The sequence below is a fragment of the Dendrobates tinctorius genome, unplaced genomic scaffold (genome assembly GCF_039654945.1).
Source record: "Dendrobates tinctorius isolate UK_male_01 unplaced genomic scaffold, ASM3965494v1 ptg000015l, whole genome shotgun sequence".
Classification (NCBI taxonomy): Eukaryota; Metazoa; Chordata; class Amphibia; order Anura; family Dendrobatidae; genus Dendrobates; species Dendrobates tinctorius.
The window spans coordinates 3,452,651-3,470,980 of NW_027361683.1; the positions used below are offsets into that span (position 1 = coordinate 3,452,651).

Sequence of the window (18,330 nt, forward strand, 5' to 3'; positions counted from 1 at the left end):
TAGTTGCCCATATGCCTTCAGGGACACATGGATAATACTTGCCAATTAGGCAAAGAAATCTTTTAAAGAGATAAGTTTAGTGAATGTGAAGTCAACGACTTTCTTCAGCCCCTCTGAAAAGTTGCACATACAGAGACCATCTGAGTTCTACTTGTGTGAGTGAAATGAGTGAGTCCATCAGAGGCTCGTATGTTTATCAAGCATTCAGACAGAAGCCCCTGACAGAAGCCATCAAAACACTGCGGAATGCAGTGCGCAGCTAGTCTGTCTATGGTTTTTTTTCAGTGATGTACTGAATATATTTATATTGTGAATGTATGAGATGTGTGCAAATGTGTTCATTTAGTAAAAGTAGGTCTGTGTCTCTGCATTTATGTAGTGCGCGTATGTCAGAATCTACAGTACATATGTAGAAATTTCATAAAATTGCATGCTTTCATTTTAAGTAAAGATTTCATTAAAAATGTGATAGGAAAGGAATGTCCCTTTTCTCAACGCAAAGGAAAAACATGGTTTTAATGGAAAAAAAAATCAAAGGCAATTAAATTGTGCATATTTGGTCAGAATACATAGAGAACTATGAGCTATAAATATAGGTATCCTCTGAAGCCTTCAGAAATATGATACCATCCCAGGAAAGGGAGAAAGGTCTATAATTCTGGAGCAGTGTAAGGTAAATAATATAAAAAAAATACACAGTTCTTATTAAGAATATTTATATCTAGAAACTGAAAATTGGCATTAAAGCAGAAAGAAGTATTTTGCTAATTTTTGCATACCAGTACTTGCTAGTTGCTTAACCTTAATTCCATGAAAATTTCTACTGTATATTTATTTATAGTTTTTTTTAATACTTTGTTTCATGCTGTAAACTATTTTTTTTATTTCTCTTAGCTATGGCAAATTTACAGTCATTTTTCATATCCATTTTTTTTACATAAACTGTTACTCTTAAGACAAAATGAAGCGAGTCTGTCAGATCAAACTGATCATCTAAAGCAAACACAAAGCTTTGTAAGGAATATGGCCCATATAGATATTGCGCCTTTAGAGTTCAAATCACTGCATCAGTTATAAATTAATTGAAGTCTAATCACAGAGGTTATTTATGGTGTTTGGTGCACCCTTGGTGTGGCCAACAGACTCAATGCATTTTTCTGCTCACTGGTCTTACATGCCCCCACCTGCCTCACTGGTGATTTACAGTGATGACTTGATTTTTTCTGCAGACAGGGCTCTCTTCAGGCATCTATGTGTAGTCTGCTCATTTCCCTGCACTCATTGACTTGAAAGACCTGGTGCGATACGAATACCGGGTCAAACTCAGGCATGCTGTGATTTTTTTCCTCAAAGGAAACATTTGTTCGTCATAAACTAACATTCGTCTGATTGTGATCCAAAGTATTGTGAGATCGCACTAGGACAAAAATACAATGGTGTGGGTGAGCCCTTTAACAAGTACTAGAACTATGGAAAATTGTGAAAAATATAAGGAAAATATGTTTTTTATGAGTTCCTTAGAGGTTTATTTAGAAGTTTGTTTAGTAATATAGATATTAGGAATGAAAATGTAAAATGAGCATATGCTATATGCGTTTAAAAAGGAATCTGCATTAAGATCTACTCCCCCAATCCATGCATATAGGCATGCACATCTTTGAAAGCTAAATCCATCAAAATCTTTAGAACTTTTATCTGTTGCAAAATTCCCAAGAATTCAGTATTTTAATTAATATGCAAATGAGATGTTAAGTGCTCTGGCTGAGACAGATCGCTGCCAAATCTTCTGGTTCCTGAGGCTGTTTCCCCATACAGCACCAGCCTCTTTTGCTTGACTGATTGCTCACTGTGGGATTAACTTGACTACCCCCTGGTTTGACACAGACAGTGAGATATTAATCAATCTAAAGTTAAGGGCATGTCACACTAAGAGATATCGCTAGCAATATCGCTATAACTTGTGACGTTATAGCGATATTGCTAGCGATATCGCTATGTTTGATACTTGCCTACAACCCGCTCCCCTGCTGGTTATCGCTGATCGCGTGAGAACGTTCAGGACCGCTTCTCGTCATCAGCTTCCTGCGGCGCTTCCTGTGGAGATACGAGCGACGAGCGAGGAGCCGGACAGGAGGACGTCAGGATCGCCTCGTCTGACAGGTAAGTAGCGACCCCCGTCCCCAGCGATGTCGCTGGTGAGATCTGCCTGTGTGGCAGCTCACTAGCGACCACTTAGCGGTGTACCAGCGATCCTGACCGCGTCATATCGTTGGTCGGGATCGCTGGTACATCGCTAAGTGTGACAGAACCTTAACTGGTGCTTGGCAGGGAAACAAGCTCGGGAGGTAAATGCTTGGGAGGTATATGCTTGGGAAGTGCTCTGCCATGCCCAGAGAACTTAGGATTGTATGTGAATTAAAAGTCAGATATTTTGAGAATGCAGCAACAGATGGAAGATATAAAGGTGTCAATGGATTGACCTTTCAAAGACCTTCTATATTTGAAGTTTGGGCAATGACTACTGACTGATTCCATCAAATGGATTTTAATATTCTCTAAAATGTACTGTCTCAGAAGGATTAAAGTTGCCTCTTTATTCTTATAGGACTAATATAAAGTTTTACACTTTTGTTATACAATATTTAGAAAATGTTAGGCATTACAAGGACAGGGCTGACTTTGTGCCCTTGCTATTAAATACTCTACTTCTGTTGCTGTGTGTTTGAGCAATATCCCATAAATTATCCATGTCAAGCACACTTGACAAGAGATATACAGGATACATTTCCCTAATGTTATACTACCTGTGATATATGGCAATGATAGGATAGAAAAAGTAATGTATATTTGACAACTCATATTGTTCCATGAAAAATAGAGTCCTCTGCTGCCAACTTTGCTACAAGATTCCTGTAATAGAAATATCATTAAGAGCTGATGAACTACATGCGGTCTAAGAGTCATGCCAAACTTACCAAGCTCACTGGAAAATGACACGAATGCCAGGGGAAAAAATGATAGCCCATTTAATCCTTCGTTAAGCAATGCCTCCACTACTCATATTGTCAAATTGTTTTAGGCTGTTCCATTCTTCATTATATGCTCTGAGTGACATTTATTTAAGATGTCACAGGAGAGTTTAAAGGAGAAAGTCCCATGAGGTTAATGGTGGGAATTCGGCAATTTATCACACATTGTAAATTGTAATTTTTTGTATGATCTCACACCATCATACATCAAAGACCCCATCATGTGTACCAGCTATGACAATAGGACATTTGTAAAGAGGAGAAAACACGTCTTGTTCTGCTTTCATTTTTTTCTTCCCTTCTTTCAAAGCCATAAGTTTTCTCTGTCAACACAGCTTGTTTTTTGTGAGATCAGTTGAAGTTTTGAGTGAAAAAATTCATTTTACTATATAATCTATTGAAAAACAAGAAAAAATTCCAAGTGGGTTAAATGATGAAAAAATACAACTTTTCCATTGTTTTTTTGGCTTTTCTTTAACAGTGTTTGTTTTAAGGAAAAAATGGCATGGCAACATAATTTTACGAATCAGTATAATTGTAGTAATACCAAGGTCATAATGATTGTTTTAATATTTTAGGAGTTAAAACTTCACAACTTTGTAAAAGATGAAATTTCGTTAGTATTAGCATTTTCTGAAATGTATGACTTTTTATTTTTTATATTGAAGTAGCTCTGGCTTAATTTTTTTGCACTGTGGGCTGTAGTTGTCATTAGCAGAATTCTGGGATGCATATGCTATTTTGATTTGATTTTATTCCATTTTTTTATGATGCGAGATGACAATCAAAACACTAATTCAGTCATTTCACTTTAAACTGATTATTATAATGGTTAAATAATTTTGTATTTTTATAAATTAGACTTTTAACCCCTTTACCTATCAAGCCTGTTTTCACCTTCATGGCCAGGCCAAATTTTGCAATTCTGATCAGTGTCACTTTAAGTGATAAGAACTCTGGAGTGCTTCCATGGACTCCAGTGATTACGTGACTATTTCCTCATGATATATTGCACTTCATGATAATAGTAAAATTTGTTATGACTTGCATTACTTTGTGAAAATATCAGAAATTTGGTGAAAAAATATAATTTGTTTCAATTTTCAAACTTTTAATTCTCATGCCCTTAAACCAGTTATGTCACTCTAAATAGTTAATAAATAATATTTATCACATGTATACTTTACATCTGCATAATTTTAATATAATTTGTTTTTATTAGGAAGTTAGAAGAGTTAAAAGTTCATCATCAATTTCTAATTTTTCCAACAAAATTTACAAAACATTTTCGTTAGGGACCACATTATGCAAGAGCTATTTAGGGAAGAAGCAGGCAGCTGGTATTCTATCTGTAATGGAGTGGCCAGCGCAGTCACCAGATCTCAACCCCATTGAGCTGTTGTGGGAGCAGCTTGACCGTATGGTACGCAAAAAGTGCCCATCAAGCCAAACCAACTTGTGGGAGGGGCTTCTGGAAGCATGGGGTGAAATTTCTCCAGATTAACTCAGCAAATAAACTGCTAGAATGCCAAAGGTCTGCAATGCTGGAATTGCTGCAAAGGGAGCAAAGTTTGAAGGAGAAAATTATTATTTCAAATAAAAATCTTTTTTGGAACCTTGTCAATATCTGGACTAGATTTTAAATTCATTTGGAAACTCATTTGATTAATAAAAGTATGAATTTTCAATGAAAACACAAAATTGTCTGGGTGACCCCAAACGTTTGAACGGTAGTATATGTGGGGGAATACTACTTTTGAGGCACAGTGCAAAGCTCAGAAGGGAAGAAGCGCAATATTGAAGTTCAGATTTTGCTGGAATGGTTTGAGGATGCCATGTCACATTGGCAGATCACTTGAAGTGTCAAAACAGAAGAAACCCTCCATAACTGACCTAATTTTACAATCTATACCTCCCAATGAACTCAGCTAGGGGTGCAGTGAGCATGTTGACACCAGATGTGCCTCACAGAACTTTGTACCATTGGGTGGTATAGAAAGAAAAATTACATTTTTACCACTAAAATTATTTTTAGTCCAATTGTTTAGATTTTATAAGGGTTACTATGAAAAAGTGGACCTCTCAGTTTGTTGTGTAATTTCTCCTTAGTCTTCCAATACCTGACATGTAATCGGGAAACACTTTTTAGACACAGTGCAAAGCGCAGAAGGAAGGAGCAAGATATTATAGTGTAGATTTTACTGTTGCGGTTTGCGATTGCTATGACTTACTGGGAGAGCCCCTGAGGTGCCAGAACAGCAGAACCCCCATAAGTAGCCTTATTCTACAAACTACACCTCTCAATGTATTCCTCTAGGGGTGCAGTGATCATATTAACACCATAGGTGTGTCCAGAATTTTATACCATTGGGCAGTGAAGAAAAAAAATTACATTTTTAGCACCAAAATTTTGTTTGAGACCCAGATTTTGTTTGTTCAGAAGGAGAAATGGGTAAAAATGCCACCAAAATTTGCCCCACAATTTCTGCTGAATGTGGCAATACCTTACATGTGACTGTTGTACAGTACTACTTAGCCATACGGCCATACTTGGGTGGGACTTAACGCTGTTTGCCTCCTGGATGGAAGATTTTTCTAGAATAGCTTGTGGTCTCCATATACAAGAGGCTCCAGGTGTGAGAAGAGCAGAATCTCTTTTTAAGTTACCTTATTTTGGAAATTATACCCCTTTGTAAATTTATCTACAGGTGCAATGACGATTTTTACTGAATGTTTTTTTTCCAGAATCAAGCAGCCATGGATGTTGCTAAGTGAAAATTGCAAACTACTATTGCAGTACCCAGTGCATTGTAGTACCCAGCTAATGCTTCTAGAGATGTGCACCAGGAAAATAGGCAGATTTTCATCTTTACTAAATGCGAAACATGTCGATGCTAAATGTGATTTACGCCCACTGAGGCTCAGAAGGGAGAGAGACATTTGGATTTGGGAGAGCAGAATTTGCTGAATTTATTTTGAGGAGGAGCCATTTAGGTTTTCAGGGTCTTTGCATTACCTGTAACGTGGAAACCCCCTATATTTCCGTTAACAGATGATGTAACTGAGTATGGACTTGTTTTTTTATGTGGATTGAGTTTAATCTTTATAGGGATCATTTTACATATTATTTGGGATCACATTTATCTTTCTCTCTATGCTGAGCACTTACTTTGGAGTTTCCATCTACATCCCTGAATGACATGATTAAGATGACACCCCTGAGGGATCCATTCACTATAATGAGGCAGCAGAGTTTCCCTGGACTTCATCTGGCCTCTCTTCAGCACTGTCCTTCTTTTCAGAATTGCACAAAACTGTGGTCGACTGTGCTTTTATGCAAGCCTAAACAGATTTACACCGCCAGATCACAGTCCAGACAGTGTCTACAGCGCCTTCATCTGCCTCATTACAGGGAATCTTCCGCCGTGGCGTCCATATGAATCACATATTTCATAGGTGAAGATTTGGTTTTATTGTTTTATTTATTTTTTTATGCTGTTTCTCTTGCAGTATAAGCGATTAGACTATTTTTTTCTTTGGGTCGGTGCCATTACATCAATACCAGATTTATATCATTTTTTGATTTATTTTGAGAGCTTTAATTTTCCTACATTCTGGCGACAGAATCATGTTAGGCCTCTTTCACACATCAGGTTTTCGCCGTCAGGCGCGATCCGGCGCTTTTGACAAAAACCGGATCCGGCGAAATGCAATGCCGGATCCGGTTTCCCCCCATTGACTTGCATTAGAGCCGGATCGAGCCGGATGGCCATGCGTTTCATCCGGTTTTCGCCGGATCCGGCAATGTGTCGCGATCCGGCGTCTGGAAAAAACGGCTACTGTAACGTTTTTTGTCTCCGGCGAAAAAGCCGGACACGCCGGATCCGGCGTGTCCGGCTTTTTCACACAATGAAAGCCTATGAGCGCCGCAATGCGCCTGATCCGGCGACAGCCGGATCCGGTGGCCGGATCCGGTTTTTTTGGTCTGAGCATGCTCAGTAGCTCTGCCCACAAGACACATATATAAAAACAAGACAGTGGGACCCTCAGCCACACCCAACATGCCACCCAAGACAAGAACCAGGTGCAGGAGAAGGCAGGAGACATCTGCAGCAGCACCGTCAGCACCACCACCACCCCAATTGGAGCAGCATGCTGAACAACGGGAGGGGAGTCCAGCAGCAGATGAGAGATGGTAATTATCAAATCCCCCATTCCTCCAAACTAGGGCCATGGAATATCAAGATATTCATTGGCCCTTTGTTTCTCTTTATTCAACAGCCGCCCAAGAGATGCAGCAGCAATGGCAGCAGCAGTAACACCACCCACAGCCATGGAGTCTGGCCAGCAGGAAGACAGCACATCTTCTTCTGGGAGCCCTCCCTCGCATCGTCAGCGTTTGACGGTAAGTTTTTATTTCCAAAATCCATCATCTCTGTAATATATGTCTATTCATTGCCTTTTATTTCAAAACAGGAATCACAAGATGAAGAGGAGCTCCCAGAAGAAGAAGGAAGGGGTGGACAGACACCTGGAGTGGGCTCACAATTGGTAAGATTTTTGCATCAAACGCAGAAACACAACATCACACTACACACAACACATAGAAAACAATGTTCTGCAGACCACACACAGCAAACAAATGCCTACATCCAAAGACATAACATTTTTTGTTTTCTTCTCTAGTCTTCCCAATCTGGTGCTCGGCCAAGAGGTCCTCGCAGTGCCTCCCAGGGTCGTCGGCGACAGCAATGCGGCGGTCACCAGCGTGTAAGTATAAATATTTTTGCTTTGTTTTTTTGCACTTTTTATTTCATTTCTTTTGTGGAGGCTAATTATGTTATTTTTGTCTTTTTCTTTAACAGCCTTCACAGCGTGCTCCCGACTCTGACGGTGAGGATGGAGGTATTGATGTGGACCACCTCATCGATCTCGTCAGAGAAAGGGAGCCGCTATGGAATATGGCTGACCGCCGCCATGCTGACCTTATCGTTACCCGACGACTCTGGGAGGAAATCTGTTCGCTCCTTGTGGACCGCTGGGAGGACCTCGATGCTCGGGCCCAGATTAAAGAGCGTAAGTATATACAGTACCGGTTGCTTGATTTAAACCAGTGTTTCCCGAACTCCAGTCCTCGTGGTCCCCACGGATCATGTGTTCAGGATTTCTATTTACTTTGGAAATCCTGAAAACATGACCCCTGGGGACCATGAGGACTGGAGTTTGGGAAACACTGATGTTGTATACTAACCACTTTGTCCTTTCTCGTTTCAGGGGAGAGAATTGTGAAGCGGTGGCGGTCTGTGAGGGATCGTTTCAAGAAGGAGTTCAATAAAGAGATGCGGGCCCCGAGTGGATCTGGAGGACGCAGGAGCAAGTACAAGTACGCACGAGCCCTGTCGTTCCTCCGGGATACAATGGTCACCAGAAGGTAAATATTACACACCACATGTGACAAAAAAATGTTTAGATGTAACTTTTTTTTTTCAGCCAGGGCCATACCATGTCACTATTTTAATTGTTTTTTTTTTCTCTTTATTCCACAGCACGGTGAGCAGCACTCGGGAGCCTGCACGATTGGACCCTTCTGAGGCGATCCCTGAGGAGACCAGCACCGAGGGACACTTCGACCGCCCCGGTACATCTGCACCTTCCCAGCCTTCCCACACATTCGACCCATCTGTCCCATCCACCAGCACAGGAGCATCGTGGCCGCCTACATTACATGAAGCTGCTGGTGAGGAGATCGCTTTCCCTTTACCCCACCCTTCTGCCCCTGCCACCTCTAGTACACCTGCGGGTACTGGGCGGCAGCGGCAGAGGGGTCAGGAAAAGACTTATGCGCCAGAGTTCTTGCATCTGAATGCATCTTTCCAGAACTGTCTAAAAGTCTTGTCAGAGCAAATCTCCGCAGGCTTTCAGCAGATCAACTCCAGCATTCTGGAGGTGAAGACACTTCTGCAAACCATGCATTCAGAAGCAAGATCTTCGCCAAACCACACCTTTTTCAGGTTTGTTGTGGAGCGCATGGAAACGCTCTCTCCTACCCAGCAGATGCATGTAATGCATTCATGCCACAGTGCTCTCCAGCACGTTACCTCCCAACCTCCTCCTCCCACCATAGTAGTTCCTCCACCTGCACCCCCTCCAGCCACTTTCCATCCTCCCCCTCCTATTACATACCATCCACCTCCCCAGCACCAGCCACCTCCCCAGTACCAGCAACCTCCCCAGTACCAGCAAACTCCCCAGTACCAGCAAACTCCCCAGTACCAGCAACCTCCCCAGTACCAGACATATCCCCACTTCCAGCAACCTGCCCCGTACCAAACTCCTTCCCCGTACCAAACTCCTTCCCCATACAACTTGCCATCAACATCATCTGCTCCTACAGTCCCTGCCCAACCCTCCACTCCACCGCCCACCACCTCTTCTGCCTCCCACATGTCCACCCATTCTGTAGCTTTTTCCACACCTTCACCTCTAACTGTTCCTTCCCCACCACGATCCCAGTCCTCTCTCCACACTCCCAGTGTCGAAGTGTCCCGCAGCCCCTCCAGCAGTATTTCCACCCCACACTACACCGAGTTGTAATGTTTTTTTTAATAAAAATGCCCATTTGTTTGTTTTCAAACATTTATTCAAAAAGTTTTTTTAACTTTAAAAACATTTTACAAAAAAAAAAAATAAAATTTAAATAAAAGTTAAATTACTTTTACAATGGTTGTCTGTCATTTCTTTCTGCGGCGAAATATGTTTACAAAAAAAGGTTAAATAATTTCAAAGGTCAAAAGGTATTCAAAACCTGGTATATAACTGTGGGTAAATTTGACCTTTTTGCCACAGTTGTGTTCCTGGTTGTGTTTGAAGCAAAGTATTTCACCTAAAAAGTTGTGTTTATTGTTGGTGATTTCCTAACAATGTACACAACTTTTGTTAAAAGGTGAAATACTTTGCATAAAACACATCCAGGTACACACCTGTGGCCTAAAGGTAAAAATAGTAAGACCATGACAAGATAGCCAACTTTGGTTGGCAAAGGTATATACTGTTGGTACACAAGTTTGGTTAAGGGCACAAATCTTTCACACTCTGTCATCCTGCCAGTGTACTCTGCCTTGAGGTGACATAAAGTATAGTGCAAAATTGTCCCTCATTACTGAAACAGTCACAGAACTTCTAGTGGTAATGTCCTGGTAATCTTGCAAGGTGGTTTCTTCAGAGGTGTCCTCAATGGAAATGGGTTCCTTGCAGATAACAAAATTGTGGAGTACCACGCAAGCTTTGATCACCTCGTCCACAGTTTCTGTCTTGAGGTTGATCGCAGTCAATAGGACCCACCATTTGGCTGTCAGAATACCAAAGGTAGATTCAACCATTCTTCTTGCTCTTGTGAGGCGGTAATTAAAAATGCGTTTTGTTCTTGACAATCCTCTGCTAGAGTACGGTTTCAAAAGGTGTTCTGACAGCTGGAAGGCTTCATCCCCTACACAGACAAATGGCATAGGTGGACCAGATGTTTGTGGCAGCGGTCTAGGGGGTGGGAACTGGAAGGTGTTTCCATACAGTTTACGCCCCATGGCAGACAGTTTGAAAACTTGAGAGTCATTGGAGCGGCCATAGGCCCCAATATCAACAGCAATAAATTTGTATTCCGCGTCAGCGATGGCCTTGAGGACAATGGAAAAATATTTCTTGTAATTGAAATATTCCGATCCCGATCCGGCTGGCTTTACAATGCGGATATGTTTCCCGTCCACAGCGCCCAAGCAGTTGGGAAACTGACATATCTGTTGAAACTTTTCTGAAATTTCAATCCACCTCTCTGTTGTGGGCTCTGGTAAAAACTCTTCAGCTAAGGAGTCCCACAGTGCACGGCATGTGTACTTCACTGTTCCAGATATGGTGGAAATCCCGAGTCTGTACTGGAAATGCAATGACAAAAGGGATTCTCCAGTTGCAAGAAATCTGTGGGGAATTAAAAAACAATCAATTAGTTTAAAGTCACAGCATTACATACCAAAACTCACCTATAACACTTGGAGATACAAACTACCACCAACAAGATTGCAGTGAAAGTGTGCTCTGATGCGAGCACATCCAATAAATGTGGCTTACCTTAAAGTCACCATCAGACGCTCTGCGGGTGAAACGGAGAAGCGGCAATAGGTGTCCGCTTTTCTTATGAGGTGTGCAATGCGCTCAACCAAGTAATCAAAATTCTCCATTTTCATCCTAACATATCCAAAAAATTTCTACGGGTTTCGTCTAAGGTCCATGCAGAGTGTAGAATAGACCCCACGCGTCATTCTCTTGGCTGTGATGGGGTGGATCCACAAACGTCGTCTATGATGCCTGATGCGCTGCTGTCTCGCTCTCTCCTTCTCCAGAACAATCACCCTCAAACGATTCGCCTCCGCTGTAAAATCCGCCAAATTCTTCAAAATATTTCCAATCACAGCATCCATCTTCGCCAGTCTTGCTCTTCTCTCCAACCTGCACTTTCTCCTCTCCAACCTGTCAAAGAAGGGCTGTAGGAACATGCTATATATAGTTTTTCAGTAGCCAATCCCGTTCGGAAGGCCACAAGGGGCGATTTTAAAAAACGGATCCGGCGTAATCCGTCGAAAAACGGAACAAAAACCGGATGAACCGGACGAGACGGATCTGTGTCTGTGAAGAACAAGACGGATCCGGCAGAAAAACGGATCCTTCACATCCGGTTTTACGAAATATTTGCCGGATCCGGCGCTCCGGCACGACGCCGGATCGCGCCTGACGCCGAAAACCTGATGTGTGAAAGTAGCCTTAGCGCTTTTTTTTGCAAAAAGAGTTGACGGCAGCTTAATTCTTCGGGTCAGTATGATTACAGAAATAACACATTTATATAATTTTTGTATGTTTTGTTGCTTTTACAGATTAAAAACTATTTTATAGAAAAAAAAACTATTTTTGCATCTCTTTATTCTGGGAGCTGTAACTTTTTTTTGCCACTAATGGAGCTTTGTAGCAGCTTATTTGTTGTGGGACAAGATGATGTTGCAGCAAGAGCATTTTTATTTATTTTCACCTGTTAGATTGTGTTTTATTCCACTTTTTATTGGTTGGAACGTACCATAGTTTTTTGCCTAGTTTCCTTGTAATTTTTCTATGGCGTTCAGTGAAGTGGTTAACTAGTGTGACAGTTATATGGGGCAGGTTGTTCCTGAGGCGATGATACCAAATATGTATAGTTTTTTATTTTTACATGACAATGCAAATTTATGGGTACAATATATAATTTAGTGATTTTTAAAAAAAATATTTTTACAATTTTCTTTTACTTTTTTTAATTTATAATTTTGTCCATTTAATTTTTTACAGTCTGATCACAATTATAAAGCACTGCAATACAGGAATCCTGACCAGCTTATTGTGACCATTATTAAACATTCAGTTTAGGTCTGATTTAACAGTATAATCCCTTTCACATGAAGTCCAATAAAGTATGAAGCCTTTCACAGCCCAAGACAGCCGTTAACCCTTTGCCACATATCAATCATCATAACTCAAGAACTCTGTCTTTTCACAAGGGAATAAACTATGGGTAATTCACCATCACATATCTATCTAGCAGAAACATTGTTTATTCTCTATTATTTAGCTTTGTTGGACACAATGGGGTTTGTGTTCATTGAATAAGCCAGAGAATGCAAAGAATAAGGCTACTTTTACACTTGCTGTGTTTTTTGCGACCCGTTTTTGTGGGCCGTATTGCCGCAATTTTCATGGTCTGCTGCAATAACGGAGCGCAAAAAACTTGCGGATCGCCGTTTTTCAGTTTTCCAATACTATTCAAGAAGTATTGGAAAAAAAAATGGCATTCCGCAAAACCGGAAGTGACGGTGCACCACAAAAACAAGCTTCTATTTGTTTTTGCGGCCCCATTGATTTTCAATGGGGGCCATTTCCGTATGCTGTGAAAAAGATCAAGCAGGCTCGATCTTTTTTCCCGGCTGCAAATACAGACCTCACGGTCATACGGCATACGGCACACCGTGGAATTTTTGCGGTAAGATTTTGCGGCCCCATAGAAATCTATTGGGGCCGCAAAAACGGCCAGCAAAAACAAGGTAGGTGTAAAGAAGCCTTATGTTTGTGTTGCATTTTCCCAGCAGAGTTTAGATTGTGAAGGCCCATTTCCTGCTTTAGTGCAAGGTCAAATCTACTGTATACTGCAACCTAAGCAGGTTCTGTAAACGGCATTATTGCAACTGTATTACTGTATTTAGTAGGGGTCCAAAGGATAATTTAATTTTATCCAGTGAATTTTGTATTATTTTGATAAAGGGAGCTACTGTGGAGCTTTCTTTCCTATAATTAGGACACGTGAGAATGAGACAGAGATCTGTGAAACGCTACTGCCATCAGAAATGCTTTATTTGGTGGCTTGTTTTTTGGTGCTTATAAAAAAAAAGTCCTGAATTTAACATATTATTTATATGCATCCTTCTGCTGGATTTTTTTTAGACACGCTTTTAATATTCATTTTTCACTTTCATTTTTTCTCATTCTGCCATCAATGGAAACATGCTGTAAAAAATATCAACCCTGATCGAAGCACCAAAAAAGCTAAAAACACCACAATTTATTGTATATCAATGCCTGCAAGTTAACATCTTACTGCAGACTTTTGTCACAGAAACATGGAAAAAAAAGTCGGGAAATGTGCAGTAAAATTTAGTTTATTTTTTTCCTACTAATTCAATGTATAATGGAACCTTAAAGTACTTGCTCCTCTATTTACACACCTCCGTGTTAGGAAAATTGCCCACTGGCTAAATTTAGGTGAAGCAAATTTTGAGTTAGTCTCTCATCACTAGCTTTGACAGCATTACAAAATGTGATAACTTTAGTAATAATGGTGTACATGGCCATCAGTAAAGCGCTATGAAATGTAAGTGAAAGCATTGTGGGAGTAGGCTATGCAAACCCTTTGCTCATATAAAATTTAATTTGCCATGGATTAATTATTCGTGCTTTATGAGTTGTTTATGTACAGTATCCTGTGCGCCTACTGGCACATAAAATTAGACATCAGGTACTACACAATTAATATGGATTTCTTACATCTCATTTCTTTCATACTGTGCTAGAAAAAGTTTACATAGTTTAGAACCATTATTTAATGTATATGGATGACAAATCTATCAGGTTACCTTGATGTATAGAAATTCATTGCTTTTATACTGTAGATATTGGGCAGAGATGTCATTGTTTTACACGGGTTTATCGCTTTCTCAGCATGAACACCAAGAGATATCCAATAATCACATAATTGCTTATGCAAATGAATGCTAAGTACCTGAGTACACAACCACTGGAAGTAAATGTATCTTTGGGATCATAACATTATATTACAAGCAAATATCAGCTCATTGAATATTCAGGTGACTGCTTTGAGACACCAGACAGGAATAATCATTGCTAAATGTTTATTGTATATCTAACAGCATTTATTAAAAAATAAGTTTTGCATCTTAGTTGTAATATTTTTACATTTTTTATTTTGATTTATTGGCTTTTCTTTGTTGGAGGCGCTAAACATACAAATATTATTAAAGGGAACTTGTCAACAGGTTTTCCCCATATAAACTATAAATGGGAAATTAAAGTTTAAATTATAGCCACCACCTTTAAGACCTCTTTTGCTGCAGACCAACAACCTATATATAAGCTCAATTCCCTCTGCATATCCAAAAAATATATTTTATAATTCCAATAATTGGTACAGTTTGGTCCCATGGGTGTCGCTGGTCTTAGTCGGCCCCTCCTTTATCCCCGGAGTGACTGTCCTCCTGCCTTCAATTACATAGATGATGCGCCCTACGTCATCCACATAGCATTGACAATCTCATTCCTATGCAGTTAAAGCACAGACCTGCACAGGCGTTCTCCGGTCTGCTTTGCTAAAGGTATGGTAAAGTGCATCTGCTGTGAGAGAAAAAATAGAGACAATGACCTGGAAGTATAACAGATGCATGAGCTTTTGCAAGTCTTTGCTTCAAATGCACAGGAGTAATGGCCCGTTACACATAACGATGTCCCAGCGATCCCACCAACGATCTGACATGGATGGGATCGCTGGGACATCGTTAGACAGCCCCTCCAGTAATCAAGACCAGCGAGCAAGCTGGTTTCCAATGTAAACAGCGGGTATCTAAGAGCCGCGCGGCATATTTTGGACCTGGTTGGTGTTGTCTAAATATTTCATACATTTTTGTTTATATATATTGCTAGAGATTACCAATTCTTTTGAAATTGAGATTTCGCAGCTTCACCACATTTTCCGGGAAAATTTGATTTGTGACTAATACATTTCAATACTGCAAAGCTTCTAATTGTCCGTAAAAGACAAGTATCACACTGTAAAGTCTCCTGGGATTGCATTGGACACTTTTTGAGGGTTTTTTTTAATGCAAACACAGCCTGAGTAAATGTCCAAGTGACAACTAATGGTAACCAGTTGTAGCCAATAGCTTATGCAACAACATTGCAGTATCAGACTTTTAGGCTTTTTAAAGTGTAAAGCCTTTTTGCTTATGAAATGGTGTTAGGTGGAAGAAGCCACAGCTATATCACAAAGGAAGCGCTAACAACACTGTTTCTCAAGTATCAAGAGCTTTGTTCTTTGATTAAAGAAGTGATAGATTTTTCATAAGTTGTCCAAAAATGATTTCTTTATTTAGAGAGCAGAAACGGTATTTTGTTTTGAAAGTGAGGAAAAATGGCTTCTCAACTAGGAGTGATTTTTATTTCTTTTTTTGGGAACAGCTTTGTTATTTTTAAAATGACAAGATCATTAAAAATTACTTTTTATTAAACTGTCCAAAAATTATCCCATTATTTAGCAAACATGAGCAGGTTAACTAATTTTAAAATGAACAAGCAATGGTTTGTGAATGGTTTGTCACATAATATAATATTAATTTCATGTTTGTGCATCCTGAATAGGGTATGTTTCCCCAAAGTAGTATAATACAGTTTTAATACACAGTGAGGAGCTAGATGTGTGGTTGCAATAGCTGTGCAGTTTCAGTGGCTTCAGCAGGAGCTGCAAGTTAGAAAAATTTGACAGAGCAAGCAAATAAATGTCTTGTGTAGGGTCAGCAACGGCAACCCTGGCAGCAGCAGTTCTACAGTATAGATGACAGTTTATTTGTACCTGCCTTACCCTAATTTTGTCATACCCTGAACAATCCCTTAAGGATTTACTCAGTCTTCTGGTTATTACTTATGCAAATGCCATGCTCTTACTATTGTGTGGCATGATGTTTTCTAATTACTGGATGAAATAACTATACAGTACTGTTAACAGTATATGACCAAGTGTCATATTGCTGGAAGAGTTGAGGGATGAAGGAATAACATGTATTTACAGGTTCTTTACTAAGACTGATATAGCGTGATACAGCTTTAACACCACACTGACATTCTGGCAGATATCCTAAGGATAGAATTTGATGCCAGAGACATATTCCTCAGGCTTCAAGAAACTTGCTGCATGATGTACATTTCCTATCACTGTCTCATATAGTGAGTACAGAAGCTGACCTCTAAATGTATAGTCGATAAGAGTTTATTAATATTATTTACTCTGTACAGAGAATAATAGGAAATAATAATATTTGTACAATAGCAATAACTGCATTGCACCTTATTATATACATTTTTTGCATTTAACAGGATACAGTCAACATACTGTAGATACAAATATGAGGGAAATCCTGATATATATTTTTATAACATAATAAACAGTATAAGGGAAATTCTCAATAATAAAATGCTGGGACAAGAAGGAAATCCCTAGTTATCCCCTTCAATCTTTCAGCATATTACTAGTATACATTTCCATTGATTTGAAAGAAAAAGATCTTTCATATTTTGTGTATAAAAAATGTGCAAAGTGATTTGCTATAGACAAAAGACAATCCAGCTATCAGATCTGATAAATTTAGGCTGTTGTAATTGCTGGTAATAGATATATGTAAGAGTTTTAGGGTCATTTTGTCATTTTGATTTAAAGATTTTCTTTAATAAAAATGGACACTTTACGAGAAGTTTTATCTTTGCCTATATATTAAGAAATTGCATTGCAGCAATTGTTTCATAGAGTTTGTATGTTTTCCGTGCTTTTGTGTGAGCTTGCGCCAGGTACTGTGGCTTCTCCTTACTGCTATATTCCTTCCTTACTGCTGTAAGGAGGGACTGAGGATCAAGACCCCCATTTTAGTGATCAGTGACAGTTCCAGCAGAGGGCCTAGAATGATTACACATTTTTCACGTATGCTGCATATCTATGTAAGATGTCATTTCTCAGATCATCCTTTTATGAATAAAATAAAAATATATTTCAATATCAAATGTTCAATTTGCTATAAAGGATTTGTCCAGGATTTGAAAAAATGGCTTGTACAAGAAACGGCACCACACCTCTCCCCCGGAGCAGCAGATCATGCATGCACACTGCTACTTATTTGATTCATCATTACCATTAACCATTTCAAAGTTTTTTCAGTTCTAAGAAAGCTATTTCTAAACTTTCCCAGACTTTTATATGTCAAATCTGCAGAGTTCTGCATGGATGCACCTCAAGATTCTATACGATTTGGGCTGCAGGAATCGCTGTTTCAATCTCAATCCATGTTTGCAAGATATTTTTTTATTTTGCACTCATTTTCCAGTTAACATAATCTGAGAAGAATTTGACAACTCACATTTGTAATTAGTTCATTCCAGAAAATTAGTTTGTGAATGTGAAAAAGAAGTGTGAACTGGTTTTGTAAAAGTGAGATCATGACATTCTTCTTCTGAAGTTATTTTTAATGCATTAAAATATGTTTTCAATAATGCATGCCTGAAAAAAGTCTGACAAAGTATTCTACATTGTCCTAAAGTCATTCAGGAAAACCCTTCAATTAGTTTGTAGATTCCCACTGATAAAGTGTTTATTCCCATGTCAGCATTTCATGCTGTCTTGGTTTGGACAGGGTTCTTGCCCTGCAATCGCAGGGTTAACTGTATGTGGCGTCTCTCTGGATCTGGGAAGGGTATTTATACTCACTCTTTACCAGGGTTCCCTGTCAGCTATACTTTTGCCCTTGGCTTAGTTTAAATGACCCTTGTGTGTCTGTGCATTGTGCAGTGTGCATGCTTCTGTGTTTGATATCTAGGCTTCTAACCCGGTCTGTCCCCGTTGTGCACTTGCATGCCATTTCTGTATTGTCTATTGCCCTTTTTGGTTTACTGATCTCTGGCTACG

General features: G+C 39.6%; 1 protein-coding gene across 1 annotated transcript in view; it reads left to right on the forward strand.

Annotated features, from left to right (window-relative positions):
- Window positions 1–18,330, forward strand: part of EPHA10 (EPH receptor A10) — a 1,119,172-nt gene that overhangs the window by 429,839 nt on the left and 671,003 nt on the right. The gene's annotated exons all lie outside the window — the stretch shown is intronic.